The sequence below is a fragment of the Atta colombica genome, unplaced genomic scaffold, assembly GCF_001594045.1.
Source record: "Atta colombica isolate Treedump-2 unplaced genomic scaffold, Acol1.0 scaffold30, whole genome shotgun sequence".
In the NCBI taxonomy this organism is placed as follows: domain Eukaryota; kingdom Metazoa; phylum Arthropoda; class Insecta; order Hymenoptera; family Formicidae; genus Atta; species Atta colombica.
Window position 1 is genome coordinate 178678 of NW_017259404.1, and position 9495 is coordinate 188172.

The window sequence follows — 9495 nt, forward strand, 5'->3', positions numbered from 1 at the left end:
CTCTCTCTCTCTCTCTCTCTCTCTCTCTCTCTTGTGCGTTAAAAATTACAGATACAAAATATATATAATTTTGATAAACATGTTTACTCGATTTGAAAAGACTTGATTTCTATTAATTTTGAATTTATTATAAAATGAATGTTTATTGTACCCAACTGTAACTTGATGTACCCTTGTAACAGAATATGAAAATACTTTATATCATTCGCAATCATTCGCAAAAGTAGCAATAATAGAAAGTTTGAATTAGTTACATATGTTCATTTATTGCTATACCTCATAGCAAAAAGGTCATGTTCATATTATAATAAACTATCAATAGTCACATCATAACTTGTAATGTTGTAAATCATTAAAGGCTATACCACATTATTATCTTGATCTCTATGTGTCACACAATAAATAACTTTTAATTCATCTGTATAATGATGTCACACTTGTAACAAAGCGGACATTCGCACAGTACAATGATTTTACACAAGATAAATATTTGCACATCATAACTTTGTTGTGATTACTGTGACTTCATTTGCTCAATGGAGAATTTATTATAATAATATATAATTAATTAATTAAAATTTATTGTCTTCACCAAATGATATTTAAATACAGTCTAAAGAATCGTAAAGACTTACTGCGAATCAATAATAGGCGTGGCTTCATCGAGAACGAGCAAGCATTTCTCAAGATGGTCCTGGTCAGGCATATGAATTGCCTCTGACTGACGCTGAAATTATGACCGCCAGAGAAAGTCCAGCGTGACATCATTCAGCTCGACTTGCCGCAACACCTTTCACAGCTTCAAGTCATCATACTGATTAAACGGATCCAGATTGTAATATAGACTCTCAGAAAAGAGCACAGGTTCCTGATATAATGGAGATTTTGCAGCGCACTGCAGTTCACTCAGGTCTACCATGCTTGTGTCCCATCGATCTTGATCTCGCTTTCCAGACCTTCATTGAACAAGCGAAAGTGCGTTGAGATTAAGGAAGACTTGTCGGCGCTAGTTCGTCCAATCATCCCAACTTTTCAATCAGATTTGATGGATACGTTCAGATTCTGTAAAGCCCGATTGCGTGATAAAACATAAATAATGTTTATAAGAATGAACAGTTAATGAACAGTTAGTCGGCCCCGTCTCGAAGACGTCCCGAGGTGAACGTACCACCTCACCCACAAAGGTATATGCGACAGACTAGCATCCACCATCCAATGAAACCGCCCCGAGAAGAGCGATGGAAAAACCCAGCGTCTGCAGAACGTTTCTGCAGGAATGAACAGTTTCGCCGCGACACGCCTCGAATCCTCGGGGCCCACGGAGAACACGAGGAGGCCTACTCATTTGCGTCTTGTCTCCAGACGTACGCTCTGGAAGGATAAGGATAGGAGAGGAGAGTTAGAATTAGTATTGGATATTGGCTTGCCCATGATGCTGAACAATCAAGTAGTTAGATTGTCTTCTGCCATATCGGAGCAAGTCAACTCTATGTGGGGTGCCGACAAACCCGAATTCGCAACAGTAGGTCACGAGTTGAATGCACAAGGCGTCTGACCGACCATGTAAGAATGAACAATCGATTTATTTTATATCTCCAAAACTGGTGGATCATCCATATAGTATTTCATGTTACCCTTCAATTGTTCTTGGGATGGCCACGTAGATGGCAGTGGATTGTCTGAGGTAATAGGTTCCTCTTTAGAAAGGAAGTGTACTGAAGAATCCTTTCAAAAAAGGTCATCAGTAATCCCGACTCGCTAAACTATTTTATGATATTGTAAACAAACGATTAGAATCAATGACTGCGATATTATTAAACCTGCTTTGCTGCCGACTACATTGCCTGTAATATAAAGAATAAAGTGAACTTGTAATATTTTAAAGATTGATAAAAAGAATCTCGCGCAGAAATAAGGATTGAAACTAAAAGTTTATTTAATTCTACTAATTAATTATTCTAAGTTGTAGTCTTGCATCTTTATGAAATTCTTAAAAAAAGAATTTAACTCTCATTAACTAATTAATTAGATATAATTTACCAGTCTCATTCATTGGTATTAGAATTAGAGAAGAACATAATGCAGGCGCATTATAAATCTCCAACGACAGCAAAGGCTATCGCGCATGTTAAAAAAAGATATCACGTGTCGCTATGACGATCTTGCAACTCATCAAATTGTTTTTTTCAGTTCATATCGTATTAGTTTCTCGATTTCAATGCTGCTGCTTCTGATCGTCGGTAAACCATTCAGAGTTTATGTACGAGAATATGGAACTCTTCATTGAAAACGCAAAAACATTCAAAAACTTCTAATGAATTTATTAAATTCCAGGAAATGTAAGAACTTTAAGAATTCGTTGGCAGGAGTCCACGAATTTAGACTTCAAGGATGTAATATACGCCGCACTTTTTTTAATAACGTGTTACTTGCTCTAATATACTTACTTACTCCTTCGAGACATTTAAAGTCTTGACCAATCTTCATAAGATTTCGTAGCGAAGAAAAACAAGATGACTAATATGACTATCAATATCAACAACCATTGAATTATTGCCTCCATGATCAAAATACCACATACTACGCAAAACCCCTCGATCGCCTCCAACATCAATTTGAGCAGTCATTCATCCATGATTCACCCATATCCTTCGAAAATCTATTTAAAATTCTTCGTGGAATACAAAAATCCTTAACTCTCTGCAAGGACCGAGAAAAGAAATTACAAGTCCAGGAATGGACGTAAGTTCGATAATTTATTAGAGGGAAAATGCTCGTATATTTTCTAAACAATTAAACAGAATCATGGCTTATTTCACTTATAATTAGAATAGCTTTCAATTAATACAATTGGCATTAGTTACATAAATATAATATAATATTCTAAAACAAAATTAATCAATTTTAAATAATTTGTATCTTTTTGAATGAATATGTGCAAAAAAAGATCATCTTTACACTTTATTTTATGGATAGTTATAGCAATCATTACAACTTAATAATATCAACAAAATACTTAATACTTATTCAACAAAAATATACTAGTTTTTTGTATCTGGAAATTTTAAAAACTCTCAAAAAAATTCTAATAATATTTTTAACAATTTTTATATTTTAAATTTATAAAGATTTCTTTGAAAAAAATATATTAATTTCCACACATTTTTTAAGTTTTCTTTGGAAATTATATAATGGAGAATAATTATAAATTCTATTTTAGAATTTATAGTTATCAGAATTTATAAGTATCAGAGAATTTATATCTATCTATAAAGAAATTTAGAAAAATTACAAACTTTCTCAACATTTTTAAAAAGTCTCAATTCATTTAAAAATTAAAAAATCTTTCTAAAAAATTTTAAGATTATATAAAAATTATAAAATATTCTAAAAGTTACCTGAAAAATATTTTTAAAAATTATCATAAAATAATTTTTATGAAGTCTCTATAGAGTAGTTAAGATGACTATTGGATTTTGTAATTATTACTCACCGGAAGAATTGTTATAATGGAAGAAGGACATGCGCGCCTTTAGCAGTTTGAAAAACATGATGTTGTGAAGATTACTACTTGAATTCATAGAGACCTTCATATAAAAAAACAATACGAATAACAATGCAGGCGATGATGCAGAATGTGTATACATATATGACATTCATAGTGCTCAGCAAGCCGTCCGGGTTCAACGTGAAGTTCGACCCAAGGAAACTATTGTTATATATGTTCGCGAATTATTTGACATCACTAGTATTTTTAATACGCCTGACATTCTCCAAGATAATTCAGTAACAACCAGTAATCATGCCCGATAGTGATGATCTGATTGATTATGAAGATCATCAGCAGTAGGGATAGCGTGAAATTATTGCCATTATGCTGATATTCCTTGTACACTCTGTCGTCATCTCGACTGCCGAGCTGTTTTCCAAATACACATAATTCAAATCATTAGTATCCGAGTGCTGCAAAATAATAACTTTGTTACTTGAATTTATCTCTCATAATAGATATAATCTGATGAAGTTAATTCTATTTAAATCATTTAAAAATGAAAAAAATAATATCAAGAAAATTTATAGATATTTGAAAACTACTAAACTTTTTTGGATCTTAATTTAAAAACTTCTTGAGCACTTTATTAATTGATAATAATTAATGAAGGTATATTAGAAATCTTTAATGCGCGAAAATACACATATTTTTTAAAATTATTAGATGTACAACTTCGCTTCCGCCGTTTCCCTATAGATGGCTTTAGCGGTAAGTGGTCGAAATAAATAGATCATAGACGTCATACAATAAACTTGGGCATCTGTCAACATAACCCCATAGAAACATTAGTCAATTTGTGTCTGCATCATAAAGTTATTCTCGATTGAAAATGTCAGTTTACGAGCCAAATTCTCGTCATTTGCGGGAGGGTTTAAGTTTTTGCTTCAATATGAAGAAATCTACGGCTGAGGCTCATCAAATGCTCTCAAATACTTATGGTCAGGCCGCTATTAGTGAAAGAACGTGTCGTGAGTGGTTTCAACGCTTCAAGAACGGTGATTTTGACGTCCAAGGTCATGCTCTGTATTTGGTGGGACCAGCTCGGCGTAGTGTATTATGAACTGTTAAAACCGACTGAAACAATTACAGGCGATCGGTATCGAACGCAATTGTTGCGTTTGAGCCGAGCATTGAAAGATAAATGGCCGCAATATAACGAGAGACACGATAAAGTGATTTTGCAGCATGACAATGCTCGACCCTATGTTGCGAAAGTGGTCAAGATATACTTGAAACGTTGAAATGGGAAGTCCTACCCCACCCGCCGTATTCTCCAGACGTTGCTCCCTCTGACTATCACTTGTTTCGATCAATGGCACACGGTCTGGCTGACCAGCACTTCCGGTCTTATGAAGAAGTAAAAAATTGGATCGATTCGTGGATAGCCTCAAAAGATGACCAGTGTTTTCGACGCGGGATTCGTACGCTACCCGAAAGATGGGAGAAAGTAGTGGCCAGCGATGGACAATACTTTGAATCATAAATGTATAACCAATTTTTTACAAGAAAGCCTCGGAAAAAAAACGGTGGAAGCAAAGTTGTACACCTAATATTTTGTATTTTTATTTTTATTTATGTTCATTTTCTTTATTTTTATTTTAAATCTGTATTTTTTATGCTATCTATTTTTAATAAACAAAAATAAAAAATAGTTTTTTCAATTTCTATATATTTTTATATTATAAATAACGAGTTCATTTTACAGTGACGAAACTTGTAGTCGATAATCTTGATATCCATCTCATTATTGTGATTCTTTTAGACGTTTCTTTTTTACATTTCCCTAAGCTCTTCTCATGTCTTTTTTCTTTCTCTGCGCTTGGCTCAAATTGTCTAACATCCTAATGAAATTTTTATTTGTATTAATTTGTTATAATTTCCTTGCATTTTCACGAAATACTTAGGAAACAAAATTGGGATATTTAATTTGAAAGATATTCAATCTTCATCTTTTAATTAATTATATGCAAATTACATATGCAAATTAAATGTTTAAGAGTTTCTTGTCATTTTTTATTTAAAAAATGGTATTATTTATTAATTTTAATTATCAAATTTTAATTATGAATAATCTAATTTTTATGTGTTATTAATAAAATATCTATCTTCATAATGATAAGAATAAAATTATTTATTTAAAAATTATTTATTCAGTAATAAGTTAAATTTGCTTTTGTCATAGTCATATTACATTTAAATTCTTTACTTTTAAAACAAATTAAAAACCAAACTTTTAAAATTAAAAATTTTTTAATTTAATGAAGATAGGTCAGAATTCTTGACTGGCACAGGAGATTTGAATTGTTCGTGAAGTATCCAGTGATAAATTGCCCGGAAAATTATACGAGGATTCCTGAGTAAGTATACAGAACTCGTGCCGAGATTTAACTCCTTTAGCAGTAGATGTAACATAGACGATTTGCCGGAGTCTACTGCATCGACTATAGCACGTAACTGACTTGATAGTTAAGATATTGCACAAAGTGCGGCAATTGGCTACTGATCCAATTGGCGGAAATCCGTTGAAGTTTTACGTATACCGGAAGATCAGAAATCAGAATCTTCGATGTTCGGACAGAACGATCCCATTTCTCGAGATGTACCTATCTATTTGATTCTCTGCATTAGTTTTTTTCCTTTGATTTCTGAGATTTAAATTGCAACTGCGGCGTGTTCTCGGAGAAGTGTCTTGTGTTCATTTTGTCCATCAGCAAAAAATCCTATAAAAATTAAGTCCACTTCAATAAGTACATAACAATAAAGATATAATAATGTTTGTATATAAATAAATTAGAAATTAGAAAATAATATGATAACATATACCTCCAATTGTGTGTGCGGAAGGAAGGTGGGGGAAATTAGTCAGTCGTTAATAATCGGGAGAATGGTTTTCCATATTTTATTTATGTGTAGCCATTATCTCTATTTAGATTGTTAGGATGTTTTTGTATCTCTATATGGCTTCTCTATACTTTTTTGGAAAGTATGATATAATATTGGCTATTGTGATCGTTTTGTCAAACAGTATTTAATATCCTATTTCAATGTTCTATTTCAATGCTGATTGCGTGACATGTTTTAGCCGGACATCGTGTTGGTTCTTTTATCCGTGGGTTGATCATTCTTCTGGATTCTCTAATGTATACTTAACTGTTGTCTTGTTTGCATGTTCATTGATTGTTAAGATTATGTCTTTTTTTGTCTGAGGAGGATATTTGATTTGTGAACGTTTAGTAGTTCGTATAGTCTTGGTGGAAGAGGATAGATTTTAATGTTGATTTAGTTTTACTGAGAATGTTGTTTTTTTCCATCAGGATCTTGGTGTTCTGTGCGATTAGTTGAATCTTTGTCAAGCTTTTTGTATGCTTTGTCCGAGAGAAGGTTCTTCATCTTTTTCTTATATTCTGATGTGTTCATGACTACTATCGCATTACCTTTGTCGGAAGCACGATGATATCTGTGCCCCTATTCAGGTCTTGGAGGGCTAATCGCTCTTATCTAGTTTGGTGGAGGGAGTTCGGCTTTAGAAAAGATACCTGTCATCAGATATTATCTGTTTGTTCTGATGGGAATCGGTTGATTCTATTTATTGGCTGATAATCTTCATTTAGAATTTTTCTAGGTGTCACTGCGAAGTTAGGATCTTTAGCAAACGCAGATATAGTGTCTTGAAACAGGTTTGTTGGATAGATTCTTAATGTTAAGTAGAAAGGGTTTTTATGAGAGATAAGGTTTATGTATTTCTGTTTCTTTCAGAGAATTGTGTATTGGATCTTCATGGCTTATTCGTATGTAATATGATCTAGGGTAATACGATCTTTGCCAGATATCATGCCGCAATATGGCGAATAGGAACAGGTGGAATTTAGAACTTTTATGGGAAATCTGAACTATTTATAACTCAGTGAAGTGGATGCGTTCTTTGATGAGGATGAGGCTACTATTATGAAGGATGTTTTTGGATTTGTGAATTCCTAGGTGATTCTTGAATTGTAGGAACTTTGGGATGATGTTTTTATCTCTGCATCGTTTTAGGAATGCCAAGTTTAAGTTTCTTGGTTAAAGAAGACCTGAATTTGCTGAAAGTGTTTACTTTAGCAAGGATATTCTCTTCGTAGAGATATTTGATAATATTCTTGAGGTTTCCACGGGTGCTTTCTGTATAAAAATTATACAAACCCCGTTTTCACGGGTTTCTTCCGTGCTCATTTGTACTTGTGTACAATCTAAATAGAGATAATGGCTACAATATAAATAAATATGGAAAACTATTCTCTCGGTTATTGAAGACTGACCAATTTGCCCCATCTCTTCTCGTCCCCCCCCCACAATTCTCTTCTTTTTCCCCACTCCAATAAATAGCGTAATGTAAAAGGAATGGCCCGGAGGAATAGCTCAGTGTCAGGCTGCTTTCGTCCTGATGAAGTAGACTGCAAGGTCCACTTCATAAAATGTTGACATTCCAAGAATGGATCTAGACACAGAAGAAATCGGCGAAATGTATAATCTTTATGTAGAAAACATTCGTGGAAGCCTCAAGAATATGTCGCCATTTCATAGGTCACATCGGCAGTCAAATTATTGCCCATTAAGACGAACGTAATCAGAATGAATCAGACAATTAATCGTTCAATGAAGACTATAATGGCCAAATATGCGGCGCGAACGTACGACGAGAATTTATTTGCTTGATCTTCAACTTTCTGATTATTCACACAATCTGGCTGAACGGTTTTTCTTAGGCACCTTCACCACCTGAACCAAGAATTATCATCTCATAAATTTGTTTCATAAAATTTTTTATAAATTATATTTGGATGTTAATATTACATCTTTATTCATACTCTATATCATTTAAAAATAAAATAATTAATCAACTTCTTGAGGATATCTGTATTCGAGCTGAGAGTTTGCTGATCACTCTTCGATCGATCAGGCGCAATCATGGTTCTGAGTTTGAGATTCAAGAAGCTCAAAGTCTCTTGTCCCGAGAGGACGATGATCAACATTCCAATGTCGACAAAAACTCAAAATATCGACTTTTTACCACATTGTTCCTATGATCGCAGTCTGCGAATAAAAATAAAGCCCGGTCAGCTTCAATAGACAATTATTTTATTTAAGAGCAGCTCCGAAACAAGTGAAAAGAAGAAGTCCTTCGTTTTTACAGTCTAACTCTAATGGAATTATAAAATGTATACAAATGTATAGCTTATATGCATATAATCGATACAACAGGTTTTCTATGAATTATATTATAATTATTTAAAAAAATTTATATTTATTAATAATCTAAAAAAGAAGATTAATAAATTTAAATGACTTTTTTTCAAGAGTATGATCAGTGCTGTTTAATTACCTCGGAATGTACACGAATTTTTTCACGAGATAAAGAATTATCATAAAAAGGATTACCATAAAGGATTACCAAAAAGGCATGATCCATATGTAATTAGATATATTGTTAATTGATCGAAGCGAATGACATCATTGCTGAGAAGATTCATAGTCTCTCCGATACCGGTTTGGTTCATAATGTGTTTAACCGTAATAATTACAACAGTGTTGAAAATAATTATAAATTGAGTAATAGATCTTTCCACTTTCTTTCGTTCCGTCCATACATCCATTAATATATACAAGAACAACATGAATTTTTCTTTGATTGATTTTTACAAAAAAAATATAAAAATTGTAATAAAATTGAATAAAGTAGCTTAATATAAATTAGAATCATTTATCATGTAATCAACCATTTGTAACATCTCTGATTGTGGGACACACATTGCGCGCGCACGTTGTCACACACATATTCCCATGAATGCTTATTCTCTTCAAAAGTATGTTATTATTAATAGTGATATTTGTATAAGTACGTTTCTATGATTTTATAATGTTTAATAAGAATATAAAGTTTTTTATTTAAATTATAAAAAAATAAA

At 32.8% G+C, this 9495-nt stretch overlaps 1 pseudogene; it reads right to left on the reverse strand.

The window, feature by feature from the left end:
• Positions 1-8562, reverse strand: part of LOC108690204 — a 35250-nt pseudogene extending 26688 nt beyond the window's left edge.
• Between the last annotated feature and the right edge of the window lie 933 nt (positions 8563-9495).